General features: G+C 44.9%; 1 pseudogene; it reads left to right on the top strand.

Moving 5' to 3' along the window:
- Positions 1-5,976: 5,976 nt before the first annotated feature.
- Positions 5,977-19,689, top strand: part of LOC116633698 — a 194,363-nt pseudogene continuing 180,650 nt past the window's right edge.

Raw genomic sequence — 19,689 nt, 5'->3', positions numbered from 1 at the left:
CCACAGCCATCAAATGCAGAAGCTCTGCTAAATCATCACTATTTCAACTGCTAATTAGTTCTAATGTTCACAGCAGAGGAGTCTGTGGGGGCAATAAACTGCTTCTTCAAGTGATTAAACTTCCCAGTGAACACACTTTGATTACCACAAGAACCATTCCTTTGCAAAGGTTCTCCAAGGCAACTAACTGCATCCTCAAGACATAGTTCCACAAATGGAGGATTAGTAGACTGGAATTTGGGTGTGCACAGGCCTTAACCCTGTCTCCTCTGGCCAAATCCCTGCTCCACCTCTGGTTCCGGTGAGATGCCTCAGGGGACCACATGTGACAAAGCTAAAGAAGTTTCAGGGAATAGCAAGTTCACTGGGTTGGCTGTAAGATGACACTGCCCAAAGGCCTGGGCCATCAGAGGGAGAATGACTAGAAGGGCAGTTGGGGAGACAGTCATCTGCTATGTCTGGGGTATCAGGGCTCCTGACCCTTGGTCCTGATTTAAAGGTGTGGATTTGGAGAAAGGCACTGTGATGGTCAGGAAACCTGAGGCACTATGCCAAGTACTTGCACATGACTTCTCTCATAGCAAAAAACAAAGGCATTTATTTGATCCGGCTCTTTTTCAGAGGTATTCATTTAATGTACTTTAAAAAACAAAACAAAACAAAACTAACAACTATACGTGAACTATAGGCTCACTGCAGAAAAAGTAGAAAATACAAACAAGCAAAAAAGAAAGTTCTAGTATTCCGTAAGCTCTTCATCTAGAGAGGCGTTTTTCAACCTCAGCACTACTGACATTTTTAGTTGAATAATCCTTTGTTGTGAGGGCTGTCCTCTGTATTGTAGGATGTTTAATAGCATCCCTGGTTTCTACCCCCTAGATGCCATTAGACCACTGTTCCCCCTCCTCCCCACCACTGGAACAACCAAAAATGTCAGGATACATTGCCATATGCCCCCTAGTGGTGAAATCACTCCCATTGAGAATCACTGCTCTAAAGATAACCAGTAACACCATTTTCCAGTCTTTTTTCTTGCATACCTACTAGCAAATTCATATTTGTAATGGAGTTATAGCATATATATTGTTTAGTTCCTGAACATTTTCCCATGTTGATATCTGTTCTACGTCATCTTAACCTTTTAATGTGCTCCATTGCATGGTTGTGTTTTGGTTTATTTCATCCCCAATTTGGGGACAATTAGATTATTTCCAAGGGTAGTAAGACTATTAAAACAAAAACAAAGCAAAATTATTGTGCCTCTTTTTCTTTCTAAAATGGGAAGAGGTTGGCATAATGCATATGAATAGGGAAATAAATTCTTATGTTCCATCCTTCCACTTACAGAAACCATTGGGGGAACATGAAAAGGACAGAAATCTTAAGACTCTTCCATGCTGGGGTGCGTGGGTGGCTCAGTTGATTGATCATCTGACTCTTGATTTTGGCTCAGGTCATGATCTCAGGGTCATGGGCTCGAGTCCCATGTCGGGCTCCGCTGGGCGTGGAACCTGCTTAAGCTTCTCTCTCTCCCTCTGCCCCTCTTCCCCAAACAAAAAAGGCTCTTCCATGCTGTTAATGAGTAAGACCCTGCATAGAATCCACTCCTGAGTTAGGATGGCATACAAGTTGAGGAGTAGAGAGCCAGATGAATTTGAAAAATATAAGGTAAAGGAAATAGGTTAGGGGTGGGTAGACAAGGAGGCCAAGAATGAGGGATCCTGGAAAACAAAGAACAGAATAGATGGAAAGAGCCTTAGAATGGCAGAGGGAGGTGCTGATAAAGGTGGTTGTCTCCTGGACATCAACCTCCTCACTTTCAAGCTCTTAGTAATATTTGACCCCATTCCTTGCCTATGGCCGAGGTACCCAGAGGAGTAAAGGGCATTTAGGGTAGATTATATTATAAAAAGTGGTACATTGCAATAAAAGGACAGCACGGGCCCGTGCAAAATATAGAGTGACGATGGAGAACTAAACAGATCTCGGAGGCAGAGGCAACTAGGAGAATAAGAATCACCAGAGATATTGGGATTGGGGCCACAGGGTTTTCCCTGCACATGGGATCAGTGTCTGAGCCAATCTTATTTAAATATTGAAGGCCAAAATTAACTCAACAGGATAAAGAATTTAAGGAATAACCAGTCAGCACAGACTTAAATTACACTTTTTTTTTTTTTTTGGCTCTTATAAACAACACTACATTGAATACTACTATAGTTAAATATTTGCCAAAAAATACTTAATTTTTTCTTTAAGCTAAATACTAGAAATGGAATTGCTCAATCTGAGAGAATGCACATTCTTAAAGCTTCTGATACATATTGTCCAACAGCCTGATAAGGTTTTAATGGTTACTATTCTACCATAGCACCAACAGGGTATGACAGTTCTCTTGTCCCCCATTATTTCACCAACACTGGTATATGTTCTTCCCATTTCACAGGAGAGCTGAATAAGACTTGCCCATGGGCACAGAGTAGTGGAGCTGGAACCAGAGCCCACAGCTTTCTGACTCCAAGTCCTGAGCTGGTTTTTATCTACTGCGAGGTGTGTGTGTGTGTGTGTGGGGGGGGGGGGGGGGTGTTTAATCTGTAGAAGACTCAGCCTGCAGCAACCCTGACCTGTTACTCTTCTGCTTAACTCACCGATCTTAAGTTAAAATCCAAACTCTTTCAGAGGCTTGGAAGCCCTTGGAATTCTAATCCCTACTTACCTCTCTATCCTTCCCCTACCTTGAAATTTAAATTCCCACCATAGAAAATTTAAGTTTTCAAACGTACTTTGCTATCTATCTTGCCTCAGGGCCTTTGGACCTGTTCTTCCCTTTCTCCCCACCCATCTCTCCCTGGGTAACTTCTGCTCATCCTGCAGATGGAACTTAAACATCAAGCCCTCTATGACCTTTGAACTCTGGGTTATATAACCCTACTGCTCCCATGTGCTTCTACGGTACTTTTTACCTCCCCCTGATAATACCTATTAACTGTGTTGGAATTCTTGTCCAATTATTTGACTTCCCCATCAGTCTTTAAGCTATATAGGACAAGATCCATGTTTATAAAACCCAAGATCAGTTTTTGCTAAGTAGTGTAGTCCCCTTTAGACTAGACAGGTACACTCAACAGCTTGCCTCACTCCTCTATGTTCCCTGCTTGGCATCTGTAGGCATTTTGAGTACACTATTTTTGCAACAGACATATTTCCTGTTCATGCCAGGAAGAACCTTCCAATATTAAGAGTTGTCCAACAATAGGGTGGGCCCCCTCTTCCTTCATGTTGTAAGAAGAGCTTCTACATGTGCTTCTTAATAACACCCAGCCCTCCCAACATGACTGGAAGGGCCAGAGGTCCGGAATGAGCCTGCTGCCTGGCAGCCCAGCCCACCCTACATGCACCAGTGGTCTCTGAATGTGTATAGAGCCAAATTGAACTAAACGACTGTCTTGGCAACAGATAACTTTCTAAGACTCGACAACCTGCTTCCAGCCCAGCCAAAGGCTTGCCACTCTGAGGCAAATGTCACTGTGGTGGAGTTGTCTTAATGAGAAGGCATGCTTGCTTCTCTTCTGGGGGAGTTTCCTAGAGCGATGCTCTTAGAAACTCCTTGGCAGGAATCCTGAGCCAGGCTTGGCATTGACAGCGTCCTCCTGCTGGCATTAACAAGCCTCTTATTTAAATGTAAATGAGCTCTCAGTGCCAGTTTGTGAGCGAAACACATCTCTTGTGTTAAACCAGAGCTAGGAATGCTACAACACACCAAATGTCGGCTTGGTTTCTACTTCCCCACCACATCCGCAGCTCTGAGTGGAGCTCTCTGTGCCTTGTCTTCTGCGGAGCTGGGAGTCCTCAGACAACAGAGAGAATTTGTGGAGGGAGTCCAGGGCCCTATTTATAGCCTGAAATATTCTTTGACATGACCTTGATCAAGTTACTTAGAGTTACCCCCAAAACACAGCTCATTGTAAAATTGGGATCCCACATCAAATTCCACCCAGAAAAGGGCCCCACAAGGTCCAGCAGGCCCAGCAGAGGGTCTGAGCTGCCCCTTCTGCTTTGCTGGCTGTGTCAGTCCCACTTTCCCTGGTTCCTACCTATGTCTTTAGCTGCTCAGATACTTATGTACACTCTCTTTCCTCCTGGCTTGCTTCTGTTTCCACCCAAATATATACCATTTGGTGACCTTGCCTGATGTCTGGTCCTATTTAGCCATCTGCTTCCCACTCTGTTTCCTGGCCCTTATTTGTCCAATATTATATTCAATTTCCTGTTTTGGCATTTCCCTCTTTATTTCAGATCTTTCTGGAGTTGACCTGTCTTCCTCTGACATCTGGATCCTGAGCATTTCTTCCCCAGAAGCCGCAGTGGCTAGCATTTTTAGAGCATGTGTAATGCTAGATGTGAGACTGTTTCTGTTTGCATGGGTCCACTACAGCTGGACCATGTATGCACCTTGAGGCCAAGGCTTGGGTCTTATCTATGTTGGTAGCTTCAGATCCCAGCCCAAATCCTAACGTGTGAATAAATGAGGTAGTGGAGGAGAGAGTAAGGAAACCCTTTTCCCCACTAGGATCCTGATGTGAAGGGCATGTAGGACTTTGTTCCATTTCACCATCCTTTGGACTGGCATAAGATTTTTAGCCAAGTGATCATTTTGACAAAAATCCATGGCATCAAAACAATTGAGTTAGCCTCTAGGGTGTGCTATAAACATAAAACATATGTATTATGGGGGCCTTTCATGAAAAGCAGAGTGAGCTGCGTTCAATAAGAGATGCAAAATGATATAAAGGAAGCCCCAGAAAATAGGCAGTTTTACCTGGGATGCTTTGAATTTAGCAAAAGTGCCTCTGTTACAGAGAAGCATGGTCATCAGCTTCGCTGTCTGAACATCTAAGTTTCTGTGCTGCTTCAGCCCAGGTACTCATGAAAAGTTATATTTCTGACTGCTGAGCTCAGACTAAGGTAGCGGGACCCTGTGTCCCACTCACCCAGTGCTGGTTCCCACTGGTGTCCCTGCACAGACTCAGCTGGGGGCTTGTGTTGGGGAAGAAGTTTCAGAGTACCAATGGTCCCTGCCGTCCCCAACTAGTCCTTGGGCGGATTTGTGGCTCCAATAGAGAGAAGGGTTGGAGGCTGCTTGATCTGGAGGATTTGCACACGCTTTCCTGAGACTGAGCACAGACAACAGTACATACGGCATGGGGGGAGGGATGAGATGCTTTCCTTCCTTCTTCAAGAAATCAGTGATAGTCTTGCATTCCACAGACTGGAAATTGTCGAGACAGAAGCCCTGACACCAAGCTTGATATTCTCCCGATGGTGGATGGAAGCAGTGGGTCTCCATAATTGATTCTGCAGGAATCCAGTTATGGACAAGTGGGAATAGAGGCAAAAGATAAGAGCCGATGAGTTGTGGCTATTGCTGATACTATTCTTTGTGGGTCCCTGTGGATATCTTCCCTGGGGACTCCCAACTAGAGATGGGAGACATCTTAAGGGAAGCTAATTTCTGGCAACCCCTTTCCTGAGTCGTCACAGACTGGTAATGTCTGAGGCCTTTCTCTTACCCTCCACTAGGAAAAGAACAGCATGGAAAGAGCCTGGATTCTTTCCCTGGAGTCAGGAAACCTGGTGTTTCATTCTGCCTCAGCCTCTCAGGCAAAGTGTGATGCTAAGCAAATTTTTTCCCTCTGGAATTCAGTTTTTCTCATCTGTAAAATGAGGCAATTGGGCTAAATAGGGTCCAAGAAGAATATACCGAAGAGCAGAGTAGAAACCAAGGGTTCATTAATTCATTTATGTAACAAATATTAAGTGCCTCCTCTGCATCAGGTAATGTGCTGGGCTCAGCAGATAGCAGATGTGAGGCTTGTCTATATGGAAGTTTCAGTCAAGCAGAGAAGACAACCATTAGTTAAAGGATTAAAACAAAGACAAAATCATGACTGTGATAATGCTAGGAAGGTGAGGGAAATGGCTCTCTGGAAGTATAAACAGAAAAATGTAGGGTACCCTGAAGAGCACATGGACATCGCAGTTCCAGATAGCAAGAATCTAGAGAACGGCATGAGGAGAGAGGGTTTAAGTGTGTGCCAGGGAAGGTGCGTGGGCAGGGCTGGGCGAGCCCTGATCTTAGACACAGAAGATGGCATCCCACAAGCCGAGAGAGGAGAGTTTTAAGAATTTCGTCGTCCAGTAAGAACTTGGTAGAAAGGACTGTGTTTTGTTTATCTCCTTGTCCCTCCTTCCCCTACGCACCTAGCAGCTAGCACGGAGCCCGGGACTAAGCCAGGGTGCTCCATGTATGCTTGTGGAATAAACACGTTTTTCTCAACTGTGCAAAAAAGCAAGACTCGAGGAGTTACCTGGATTGCACAAGGTCACCTAGTCAGCGGGTGGCTAGCAATAAGATGGAAATCCAACTGGAAAATCATGCGGTGTTGTAAAACAACCGTTTTCATAGCTGCAACCTCAGAACTGACTCCTTGGCAACAAGGTCAAGTGCAACTGAGGCACCAAGAGGAAGGGATCATCGGAAAGACTGTGCTCCAAGAGGCGCACACCTCCACACATGTGCACACGCACGCCCACCCCCTCTCCCCCGCAGCCCCCGTCTTCTCACTGCTGTCAGGCTACAACTTCGCTTTGTTCGCAGAGCCAGAGGAAGAAAAGGACTTTGCCTGAGACAGTCTCTCTCTCTCTCCTGCGGTGTACTTTTTCTTCTCCTAAAAGGACACTGGAGAGAAACGCTGTCTGGAAGGCTGACAGCTGGGCGGTCATCAGATTTACTGTGGCAGTAGATGAGGGCAGAGGCTAAGTGGAAAACTGTGTAGATGTAAAATATCCGCTTCCTTGAAATGTCGTCTTCCTCTGCGAAGTGGACCTAGGAAGTGATCTATTGTTCTCTGGTTCTCTTCATTTCAGGACTTTTTGCCTTATCCGCTCAGGGCGAAACCTCCACGCAGGACGCCGCGGACACTTGCCAGGTGTGCTGGGCTGATGGCTATTGGTCCGGCGAGGGGCCTCGCGGGCTCCTGTAAGCAAGGACAAGAGGAGACTGGAGAACTCACCTCTGGGGGCGTCTGAGTGCAGCAGGGGCTCAGGCTGCCCCTGGGAGCCTTTGGCCTGAGCATTTGGAAATGGATTTCACATCGGTGGCGTGCAGGCTTGGAAGGATACAGTGCAGCCTGGTACCCGTTCCATGCCCCTGGAGCAGCCTATGCTGCTTGTACTTTCCAAGATCACAGAAGAAGCAACTTTGACCTGACAGCCCAAAAACCTACCCCATAGTTGTATTTTCCAGTTGCCTGCATGGCACATTTCAGCCACGTATTACCTGTACCATATCTATGTATGTGTTGTGGCCTGTACCATATCTATGTATTACCTGTACCATATCTATGTATGTGTTGTGGCCTGTACCATATCTATGTATTACCTGTACCATATCTATGTATTACCTGTACCATATCTATGTATGTGTTGTGGCCGTCTGTCACGTGGGAGTGTTGATGTACAGCGAAGCTGAGTCCCTCCTGGGGTGGAGATCTGTCTGCAGAGGGCTGGAAGCTCTAGGGGGTAGGTCAGCAGGTGAACTATTTACAGTAGTGACCAAGAAACCTGCTAGAAAGGAAGGTTCCTAAGGGACAAGAGAGAGTGGAGGCCTCTAACAAAGGTCCATAGAAAATGGGCCTTGGGGAAAGAAGAAGGCCCATTCTCAAGATATTGTACCCATTTTTCTCTTGATCAGCCTGCTGTTTCTATGCTTTTGTTGAGGTCTGTAAGGTTAGGAGCCCCAGGCAGCTTCACTTTGGGGCCCATGGAACATCATTCTAGAAAACATAGAGAAAGGCAGCACAAGGTAGCTCTAATGCTTTGAGGGTGAATCTATGGGTCATGTCGGCACCTTTGATAGCCTCATGTACTTCAATTTGGGGCAGCAGCATGGAGGGTGTTTCCATAGTCTGTTGCCAGAGTCAACAGAAATAACTGGAAGGAGCAAAATGAGATATGCCAAATGAGGCCGTGTATGGGAACACACGTGAGTCACTCCCTCAGGCTGCTCAGAAATAGTTTGAGAGAACTTTATAGGGGATTGTAGATGCACACGTGTGGAGAAGGACCAGGACAGGACTGCTTGGGGACTCAGGTCATGTCCCCACACTTTCTGCCAGATGAGTGTGGTATATGGAAAACATGGGATTTGTTATTATTATTATCATTATTAATACATGAAAACTTCCATATAGTGCCTAGCATAGAATAGTCAATAAATGCTATATGATACCATAAAAATTTCTAATACTGACCCCCAAACACTGTAGATTGATTACTTTGTCTCAAACTATGAGACGTTATCTTCATTTAGGAACTATTTACCTTCTCTTCATATAAAATGTTCATATATACATTTTCACATATATCTCTCTATATATTCACACACATATATATAGAAATTCATATATATATATATATATATACACACACTCTTATTCTTTCTGGAATACATGTGTATATCCTCCAACTAGTGCAAGAATCATGGTTCCTTCGGATGATCTATGAGGAGGATCAGACATGCTGTCTTGTATTTCCTTTTGGGAGAAGGTGCCTGAGGCTCATAAACTTTAAAAATTGATGAGCCTCGCAGAATCTCAGCTCTCCCGTGCCTCTGCCTGACATCTTTCCACCATTTTTCCTTTAATAATATTTAGGGTAAAGGGCAAGAAAGGATGGTTTTCATGACAGCCATATGGTTGTCACTATTTGGGGGTATTGATCTCCTTCTACCCAATATCTGCCTCTGGTTTGGTAGAATGAAGAGGGGTATAAACCTTCCCAGTACATCAGAGATATCCTCTGCACATGTTTAGAAAAATTTCTAACATCTTCCCTTCTGTTTCCCACATATCACCCAAAACAGTGGGAGGCCATGGGGTAGAATTACACAAGGAGTAGTGGCTGAGTATCACTCCAGAACCACCATTTATGAACTCTGGCCACAGCCCCATCACTTAGCCTCTCCAAGCTTCAGCTTCTTCCCCAGTAAGAGGAGGTAATGACCCCAGGTCCACTACTTTACAGGACTGTTGCAAAGACCAAACTAAATAGTGAATGTGAGTGTCCTTTGAAAGCTATCGATAAACGTAAATTACGTCTGTTGGAGAAGATGCTTCAAGAATATTTGTTCATTGTCCGATATTACAGGGGTGTGCTCCTTCCTTTCCGATGGAGGTGCTCCTCCCTGACTGTCTGGTTCTTCTTGTCAGGCTGAGCAGGTCAACATGTAAAATCTGATGACTGAGGATCCACTCCTTGCACTTTCTCTGACAGCACGCATCTGAAAGCTGGGCCCCGGTTTTGAAGTGTATGATACATTCTCAGAGCTAGAGGGCCCAGCGCTTCTGGAGAGTCTTAGGACTGGGCTTTCCCTCTTAGTTTCCATGTTTACCAGTTCCTTCATGCTTTCCCAGCTAAGTAGGAAAAGGTCTCAGTTTGGATCCTGCCATTGTGTGATCCCAAATGAGTCACTTCCTAACTGGGTTGCCTCAGCTTCCTCAACACATTTCTGACCTTCTTACATCCACCAGAGTAGCTCCACATCTGCGTCTTTCTACAAAAAAAAAAAAGTATTGCTAATTTCTCTAAGCCTTTTGGACTAGATCTTTTTTGTAAACCACAGCTGATCTCTGAGACTCTTGGTTCTTACATGAAGATTTTATCATCTCTTCTGGAAAGTCATGTAACCAACTATAAAATGGGGTATTTATATATTTTTAATTAATAGAGTTTTGAAGTAATGGCTGTGTAAGTACCCATGTGAAGGATTATTCTTGTCAGTGGTTTTCCCATCATGTGCTTAGAATGAATTTCACTCTGACTGAGTCTTGCCAGGAAAACTCATAGGATAAGCTCTGCCTTCCCAGCAAATATTGAGATGTGTCAACCTCAGATGGTTGGTTAAACTTTGTCTTTCACTCAAAGTCTGGCATCAAATCCATTTGGCTTTTTGAGGCTTACCCGTTATAAAAACTTAGAAGATTTTACTGGCCACTGTGGCAAAGGTATAGTCCATCCCAGAACATACAGAATTTGGTATAATGGGTTAGTAGCCTCCTTACTGGTGTCCACATTCAAGAAATGACTTATCTTCCAAGGAATAACCAAGTAAATAAAGTTCCAGCAAAGGCCACCATGAATAGTTTTGGGGTCCTTTAAGATTTTATTTTACATGAAAACACCCAGGAGGCCAGGAGGCCAGGAGGCCCACTCTCTTGCCTAAACTCAACCTATGATTCTTTTTAACAGTCTCCTGGAAATCATGGCGTATGGACACGAGACACTGTTGCTATTAACCCAATGCATAGCAGTAATGCTGAAGGAGAAAGGCCAGGATCTTCAAGGTTAGTACACCTGGGCTCATTTTCCTTGAAGCAGAGACAAGCCCTTGCACGTGAACTAGGTGTCTTTGGTCTTTTCCTCATGCTACAAAAGGAAAATGACCATGGTCAGAATTATGGAATTTCGCTTTTGGAAAACACCTAAGAGGTCAAACTGCTGGCAGCTGGAATCCACTCTAAAATATCTCTTCCAAATAGTTGTTGAGCCATTGCTTGATTATCTCCAGTGATGGGAAACTCACCTCTAATGAGCTCTACTGTTAAACAACTTTACAAAAGGTCACTATGTTTACAACAAGCTATAAGTGACTTGAATTTCTACCCACTGATTCCAATTACATGCATAGAGAAGTCATTTCAACAAATCTGTCCCCTCTTCCCAATGGCAACCCTTCCTCAATCTGAACATAGTGAACATTCCCTCTTAAGAAAGGGAATGAACATTCTACTTACTCCTACCACATGCTAGATTCTACCATCACCTCCCACCATCCTCACTATCATTGTATGGGGTTGGAGTTATCAATGTTCATTATCTCACCAAAGCTCAGAGAGGTGGAATTCTGCAGGGCCACCCGACTGAAAGGTGACAGGTTGGGAATTTAAGACCAACACTGGGAAACCCAAATGATGGTAACTTCCATCATTTTCTGCTGCTTTCCAGCACAAAGGGAAAACTAGAGAAGACACATAGCATTAAGTGGCAGTTCTGACTGCTGATCTTGGTGCCGGAGACCCTACAGTGTGAGGTCACTTCCCAAACCTGAAGGTCTAGAACCAGGCAGGAAATTCAGACACAAAACACTGCTCTGAAGCCAGCTCACAGGGTTCCATTTCAGAACCGAACTGCTGCTCTACAAGGCAGCAATCATTCCATGGCAATATATTCAAGAGACAGTTAAAAAATATCTCTTCCCCATTTACTGCTTTAGAAACAGAATCCACTGCCTAATTGAGAATCCTTTCTGCCTAATTACTCCATTCCCGGTTTTTTTTTAAGCAGCAGAGTTGCTGTGGAATTATGTACTGTATAATTTCATCATTTAGCAATATGTAAATCAGGAGAAGAAAGGAAGAGGAAGGGAGCAACAGGAGACGCTGATCATCGTCTGAATTCTGTGTGCAGAAATGGGCAGCGGGGTGCGGGGCAGACAAGGAAAGACCCACCCGCGGAGCAGAGCCGGGTGTGAGTTCCAGGTGCCCCCACAGAATAGCTCTGCGCTGCTTGGCAAAGCCACACCGGCTTCCTGAGCCTCAGTTTCCCCTTCTGTCACACTTGGTACCTGCATTGCGAGCAGCACCCATCACAGCTCCTGGCACAGTGATGCCCTGACAATAACCCGGTGACTGAATGAATGAGAACCCGGTTTGCCCCCCTCGCAGAACTGTTCGCAGGGTGAAGTGAGGTGGTAAACATGCACACTTTGAGTGAACCTCAAAATGCTGATTGTGTATAGAGAGCTTTAAGCGCTCATGGAGAAAACACGGTTTGATGCCCTGAATCAGAAAACCCCTTTCCTTGCCTTGTTTGTTGATCAAGCGTTCTGCTCCTTTAGAAGTAAAACGATAACGTTCCAATGCTAGTGTCTGTCACAGCTGAAGTCACTCTTCATCCCCCTGCTTGTCCTGCCACGCTCTGCAGAGGAGAAAATGGTGGACTCGAACTGATCTTTTTCAGTGAGTTTAGAGAAAATCAATCTACACACTTTGTCCCCTAGAGGCTGCCTGGATCTGGGGCTCCTGGGGTAGGTTTTCCTCTGGAGGCATCACTCTCCCTGGCACTCCTCTCCAGGGACCTCCCCTGTTTCCAGCCCACTTACTCAGGTAGAGGCATCCTGTGGCTAGGGGCAGAGACTATCAGGCTGTCACACTCACTCCAGGGACTGATAGCATCTTTGCTGTGGGATGTTCTCTGAGAGACCTAGGATTGCATTCTTCTCCATTCCCTGAGAGAAGGGGCTCTTATTCTGCGCTGTTCATCAATTCCGATTTTCCCCACCAGGTCAGGGGAAATGCAGACCAGTGTCACCCCTTTCTAAAGCCGAAAATCCAGTTTTGAATGCTCTGTTGTCTTCATGATACATGGAGTAGTTAAAACACAATGATTTAAAGGTTTAGATTCAGGAGAACTGGATAGCTCCCTCCTCTTCTGGGCTTCAATGTCTCCATTTCTTTGCAAAAAACTAAAAGTGGCTACTATCTCAGTCCTCCTTCTCTATCTTCCACCATAACATTTTCTGTTTCTGTGACTAGAGTCCCTGGGCCTCGCAGTCCAATGTTTTGGCATAGTTGGACTGATCTTGTGCTGGCAGAGGGAAGAATTAAATGCCAGCATGGAAGACTCAGACATAGCAGACTGGAGAATTTGTCTTACGACCACTGTTTTTCAGGATTAAGTCAGCAACTACGTCAAAAAGCAAGCCACTATAATAATTTAATTTATAAATTATAAATTATTTATAAATATTAAATTTATATTTCATTTCAGAATCTCCAAGATCATCAGAGGTATACAGAATGGGATGTGCAATTGTATAGTGAGGAGAGACAGAAATTTCTTAGAAATCATAATAAAAATCATTATTTTTATTAGAAATCATCTAATCAACTTTCTTAGAAATCGTCTTACTCCTTAACCTTCCTCTAGCTCATAGATAGATAAACCACTCGATAAATATTGAGAACCTAGAATATGGCAAAGGCAAAACACTGATGAACCAGACAGGCAGAGTTGTGGCCCTCAGTCTGTTTGTACTCTAACAGGGGAAACAGAAAGTAAGGGCTAAGCACAGGCATACAGGATTTTATGTACTCTACTACTGCTATAACAAATCTAAAAGAAGGTGATGGGGACGTTTTATAGCTTGAATGGTCAGGGAAGACCTTCCTCTAAGAGAAAGTGATACATAAGTAGAAACTTGAATGATGAGAGAAGGTAGTCTTGGAAAAATTTGCTCAAGGCCACACAGCTAATCAGAAACTGACCCAGGCCTCACATCCAGGACTTGAGACTTTCTCTCCTGTGCTCACCGACCCGTGCTGGTTTTCCTCCTGAATCCTCAGTCCACACATCTGCCCAGTTTGCCAAGATCCACCTGCTTCTGGCTCACATTCTCTCCTCTTCGGGATCTAAGATGCCTTCTGTCTCCCAGCCCTGGGCCAAGGCTGAGCTGTCCTCAAGCTCTTGTGGTCTATTGGTTCAACACAATCATACTCCGGGCCTCATTATTCTAGATCTCTCTGCTGTGAGTCCCAAGTCATCAACACAGCTGAATTCAATAATGATTGTGCTCCAATCACTTGAAAGGTATCCATGGGAGGTACTCTTACTCTTTACTAAGAAGAAATCCCTGCCCACAAGGTCACAAAAAGTCTACTTATTATAAAATAGGAGAGAGAGGATGGTACCACATAAGTGCACGAACAACCATTTCTATCAATTTATCCTGCACTTATAGAACTGACTGTGTGAAAGGCATTATGACAGGCTCTAGCATGCTCACAGAAATAGATCAGGCAGCACCAGCACTCTCAAAAAATTCTGGGTTTGGAAGGGTGAAGAGAGCCATAAATACACAGGTGATTATAATACAAAGTAACGGATACTTCAGGCAGAGAATCTGAAAAGAAATACAACCAGTGGTAAGGGGTGAGTATTATTTCCTTGAAGGTGAACCATGGAGGGCTTCCCAGAGGAGGGGGCATTTGAGGTGAGCCTTGATGGGAAGGAGAAAAGAGCAATCTAAGTGGAAGGAGGGGTAATAAGTTATGGAGACCAAAAGTAGGAGGTTTTGGCTGGAGGGAAGGAACCCCACCCCCTGCAGAGCTGTTTCTTAGCTGCTCTTCTCTGCCTCTGCTCACAGGCCTGAGTCCCACGCAGGCCAGCTTCAATCACAGGTATACAGGGGCACTGTTCTTGTTCCTTTAAAGACAGCACCCACAACTGTTCCCTCTTTGTGACATGAGGAAATGTCATGTCTGAGAATCACTTGCCTGGGGATAGTGGAGGGTCTTCTTGTCATGCTTCCTTCAATCTTAAGAGCTGGAATTTCTGCCATGTGATACAATTCTCAGAACTCACTTTCTTTCTTTTCTTTTTCTTTCTTTCTTTCTTTCTTTCTTTCTTTCTTTCTTTCTTTCATTTCTTTCTTCCTTCTTTCTTTCTTCTTTCTTTTTTATTTATTTTTTTGACATAGAAAGTGCATGGGGGGGTTGGGCAGAGGGAGAGGGGAAGAGGGAGAGAGAGAATCGTAAGCAGACTCCACACCCAGCACAGAGCCCGACAGGGCTCAATCTCACGACACTGAGATCATAACTGAGTGGAAATCAAGAGTCGGATGCTCAACCGACTGAGCCACCCAGGCGTCCCAGAACTCATTTTAAAAACTCATGTCACCTGTGACCCTTATACTAGACAAATGGATGGCAGCCAGTTATAAAAGGCCCTGATCTCTCACTTAAGGTTCCGATCTGAAATTCCACCTACCTGCCGTCATTTCTACCTGGAAGCCCCCCAGCACCTTGGACTCAACAGCCTGTGCTGAATGTACCCCCTTCCTTCCTCAAATCTGCTCCTTTGCCCATGTACTGTTTTGGCTAATAGTTCATCTAATTAACAGTCGACACAAGGGTATCAATTCAAGTTACTGCACTTATATCTCTGTCTCTTCCAGGTTTCTCCTCTCTTCTGTAGAGTCATCAGACCCTGACAAATTGACTTCTCCGGTGTCTCTACATCTTCCCCTCTTTTCCAGCTCCATTACCAATGGCTTAGCTCGTCATCTACTGGCATGGTTATCATACTGGTCACCTTGCCCTCTCTTGCACATCTTAGCTCTCTGTACATTGTCCATGCTGTTGCTAGAATGATCTTTTGGAAAGACAGGACATTTTTAAAAACTGTTCAAGGTCTCTCTCTGCATGAAGAACAGAAAAGTTTTCACAGTCTGGCCTAGATGATATCCTTTGCCATCCTCCCAGTGCTTCCCTCCCGCATAATCTTACGTCATATTTTCACCAGATTCTTTTTCACCATTTCCTCTTTTTTTTTTTTTTTCCTATACAATCCTATCTATCCTTCAGGACCAGTCCAAATGCTACCTCCTTTGTGATGCCCAGTTGGGCCTCTTGTTGGAATTCACCATGGCTTTCTTTGTACTCCCAAGGATTCTAACTGACTTCCTTCATATGGTGGCCCCCAATGATGCCCATGTCCTAATCCCTAGAGCCTGTAACTGTTATCTAACATGGCAAAAAGAACTTTGCAGATGTAATTAAGAATCTTGAAATGGGGGAGGCATGCAGGGGCACCTGGGTGGCTCAGTCAGTGGAGCGTCCCACTTGCAACTCTTTTTTTTTTTTAAAGATTTTATTTATTCATTTGAGACACAGAGATATATATAGAGAGAGAGCATGAGCAGTGGGAGAAGCAGAGGGAGAGGGAGAAGCAGACTCCCCACTGAGCCAGGAGCCCGATGTGGGGCTCGATCCCAGGACCCTGGGATCATGACCTGAGCCATAGGCAGACGCTTAACCATTTGAGCCACCCAGGCGCCCCCCCAACTTGCAACTCTTGATTTCAGCTCAGGTCATGATGGGGTCCTGGGATCGAGCCCTGCATCGGGCTTCCCACTCAGCAGAGAGTCTGCTTGAGGATTCTCTCTTTCCCTCTCTCTCTCTGCCCCTCCCCCTGCTTGCATGCTCACTCTCTCTGTCTTTCTCTCTCAAATAAATAAATAAATCTTGAAAAAAAAAAAAGTCTTGAAATGGAAACATTATGCTGGATTATCCAGGTGGGCCCAATGTAATCACAAGGGTCCTTATAAAAGGGAGGCAGGAGGTGGGAGAGGAGGGAAGATGCTGTACTTCTGGCTTTGAAGATGGAGGATAGGGGCCAGGAGCCAAGGAACATAGCCAGCCTCTAGAATCTGGAAAAAGTAAGGATAGAGATTCTCCCCTAGAGCCTCCAGAAGGAACACAGCCCTGTGGGCCCATCAGACCTCCAGAACTATATGATAGTAAGTTTGTGTAATATTAAGCCACTAAATTTGTGGTGATTTGTTAAAGCTGCGATAGGAAATTAATATGCTGTACTTAGCATTTATTTATTTTTTGCCTGGTACCATCTTGTCCTTCATAACACTGTAAATCCTTGAAAGCAAGAACCAATCAGATTAATTGTCTTTTCCCCTGGGTGCTTAACACAGGGTTTTGCACATGTAGCCCCCTTCCATGCCTTTGAATTAAATGCCCTCTTTTGGGTATTTAAATTCAAGTCAACGGTCTTTTGGGTAAAGTCTCAGAGGTAGATTGAAACTGTTGTACATGGGAATCGAGGTGGGCTGTAACTGAGACATGGGCATCATTTCAGGTGGTTGGTATTCTTTATCAGGTTAGAAACGCTGCCAAGGCCTAATGGGAGGAGGAAGGCAGCTGTGTGACTTTCATTAAGCAGCCCCTCACCGTGATGCCTTGGGGCTTGTGCTGCTATTTAACCTTTCGTCATTCAGACTCCACATTGTTGTTCTCCCTGAACTTTCCAAAGAAGTAAACATTCATGGTAAATATTAACAGGAGAAGACACATAAAGACCAAGTTCTTGGCACAAAGGAGCAGGCTATTTCAGTCAGGGGTTGTACTCCATGTACCCCCCGTCTCAAAATTGATTGTCTCTTGATGTATTCATCTCCTACGCATGCATGGATCCAACATGGATTGAATAACAGCTATGTGTCCGGCAACGTAACAGGCACCAAGGACACAGAGAAGAAAGAGATCAAGTCTAGGATATCTGGGAGCTCCCATCAGAGCAGGGGGTGGTGGAGGAGGGGCGGGACAGACAAAGCAGAGATGTAAGTGTGACCTTGAAGAGCAATGCTGGATGTGTGTCTATGCAGTGGCTTATTTATTCTTCTCCTCTGTTGGCTCTGTGGCTTCTGTCATGCAGTTGAGGACAAGGCAACTGTGAATGTTGTCCACTCTATGCTCAAGGCCCAGAGACAGGCATCTCCCTTTTTAAAATGTTCCTTGTAAGTCACATTTCTCATGCCCAGCTGTATCTCTGAGATTCTCCATGCCTCATTCGACAGCGTGGCCTTTCAATGGTACTTTGCCCAGAAGGAACAACGATAAGCATACCTTCCAAAGGGAAATCAGTATCCCTCTTTGTTGGGACTCAGCGGGCCCAAATTATTCAGCTTTCTTCCTCTGCTCTTGCACCTCTGAATCCTGGCTGCTCTGCGACCAAATTATTGTAGGACTTGGACAACCCACTCCTAGTCTCTGGACCTTAGTTTCTTCTTCTGTAAAATGGGTGTGATTGCCATTCCTGCCCTGCCTATCTCTTAAGGGTTTTGTGAAAAGCAAATGCAATAATGAACAGTAAAGAATTCGAGAAGACTCAAAAACTGTTTATGTCTGTGAGCTGTCCTTAATAGTAGTTATTATAATATTTATACTTATAATTATTGCTGCTATTCATATTATTTTTATCACCATTATTATCGTGGGAGAGTTGTTAGCTGCTTCTAAGAATCAGGCAGCTGTCATGGCCAAGTGACTCAATCACCATATGATCAAAAATTGGCTAAATGAGAATGTAGTTGAAGCCCCTCATACAGAGCCATAGCCTTGCTGAGAGCTGCATTTCCCACTGCTTTCCCCCTCTCAGGATCACTCTAAGCCAGATTTCTCCCTATTATGAAAGTGTTCACTGGGGAGGAGATGACCCAGGCCTGAACCTCCACTGGCCATGGTCCTCTCTCTCCCACTCAGGTGGAGCATGTGCCTTGGGCCCACAGATGACCAGGTTCTTCCAAGAGCACGTCCTCGGTCCCCTCATTCCCCTGGCATTCCGGCTTACCTGCACTGCAGGGCTTGCTGACTTTAGCTCCCACCACGTAGCTTTGCCTTTGTCATTTGTTGCAGGGCTAGATCAGACATATTTACCTTCTCAGCACCTCAGGCAGAGGGGGCCAAGATGGGGCTTCATGGCGTCCTGTCCCTCTTCTCTTCATGGACATCTCCAGTTGCTGCTGGTTTCTCAAAGGTACCTTGGCTCCTAGTTAATTACAAGTCCCAGATTGGCCTCCTTAATGACTTCCACTCTCCCTTGTTGATGAACTACAATCAAGAAAGTTGCAATGCTATTTGTAATCTCGCAGCTTAGCAACAGCGGTTCTCTGTTACTCACCATTGGAACTGAGTCCGCAAAAGGCAACTGATGAGAGTGTGGGTACTCTTGGGATGAGTGTTAACCCCTGGTTCCAAGGGTCCCTAGATGGGGGTCCAAACACTGAGACAGCTGGGTCTTGGTCCTCCCACTGATAGACTGTGTGGCAACTCCTTTTTCTCTGTGTCTTCTGTAAAAAGGCGTACATGAACGTTCTTCACAGTTCTCATGGGATTATATGTGTAAATGTGAGTAAATAATTAGAAAATGCATGCAACAATCAGGTAATATTAAAAGAGTCTGTTCTGTAAGATTTTAGAGCTGAAAATAAGATAGACACACCTACTCGTTATGGAGCCTTCCTCTTCTACGTCCCTGCCTGGTACAGAGCAGGGAGTGGGCGGCAGTGGGGCTTGTCGTGAAGACCAAATAAGACCATAGATGTGGAATATGTGCTTGGGGTTCCACGAGCTTGGTGCTAATCACCCCTTGTCACTTATTCTGGCCTCTTGTCCAAGTGCCTCCCCTTTCTGAGCCTCCACTTCAGCATGTGAAAAAGGATCTGCTACTAAAACAAAACAAATACTGGTCAGAAAACCATTGGCCTAGGCAGCTATTTCTAAAGTCCCTTCCAGTTAGATAATAGAATAACTGAAGTATTTTTAACAAATTGGTATTTTCAATGACAATTCCACCCCAAAGTCATGCCACTTACCAGTTAGTCCATAATCTGAGCAAATCTGCTCAAGGAACTCTACTGGTCAGCTTATGATTTCAGAAGCTCAGTTCCCAGCTTCACACCTTACCCATCCACAAAGGGCAGAGTACAGGTCAGGAGACCCCCACCAGGAGCTCCTAGTGAAACCCTGGGCAAGAGGAGGCCTTATTTTCCTTATCAAAATAAAGGGCATGCACTCGATGTTCTCAGAGGCAGTTTTCAGTTAAAAAGCCTATGAATCTAACTTCTCTGAGTCTCACTTCTAACAAGTCCTGGGCACAGGGAAACGGGCTGGCCTCGTGTGTGTGTACTGAGAGGCGCCTTGTTAGAGCAGATGGAGTGTGTCTATCATGGCGGCGGCGTAACCAGTCTGGTCACTTCAGATGTCTCTCCAATTAACA

The sequence above is a fragment of the Phoca vitulina genome, unplaced genomic scaffold (assembly GCF_004348235.1).
Source record: "Phoca vitulina isolate PV1807 unplaced genomic scaffold, GSC_HSeal_1.0 scaffold8, whole genome shotgun sequence".
NCBI classification, from domain to species: domain Eukaryota; kingdom Metazoa; phylum Chordata; class Mammalia; order Carnivora; family Phocidae; genus Phoca; species Phoca vitulina.
This window is presented reverse-complemented; position numbering and strand designations above follow the sequence as displayed.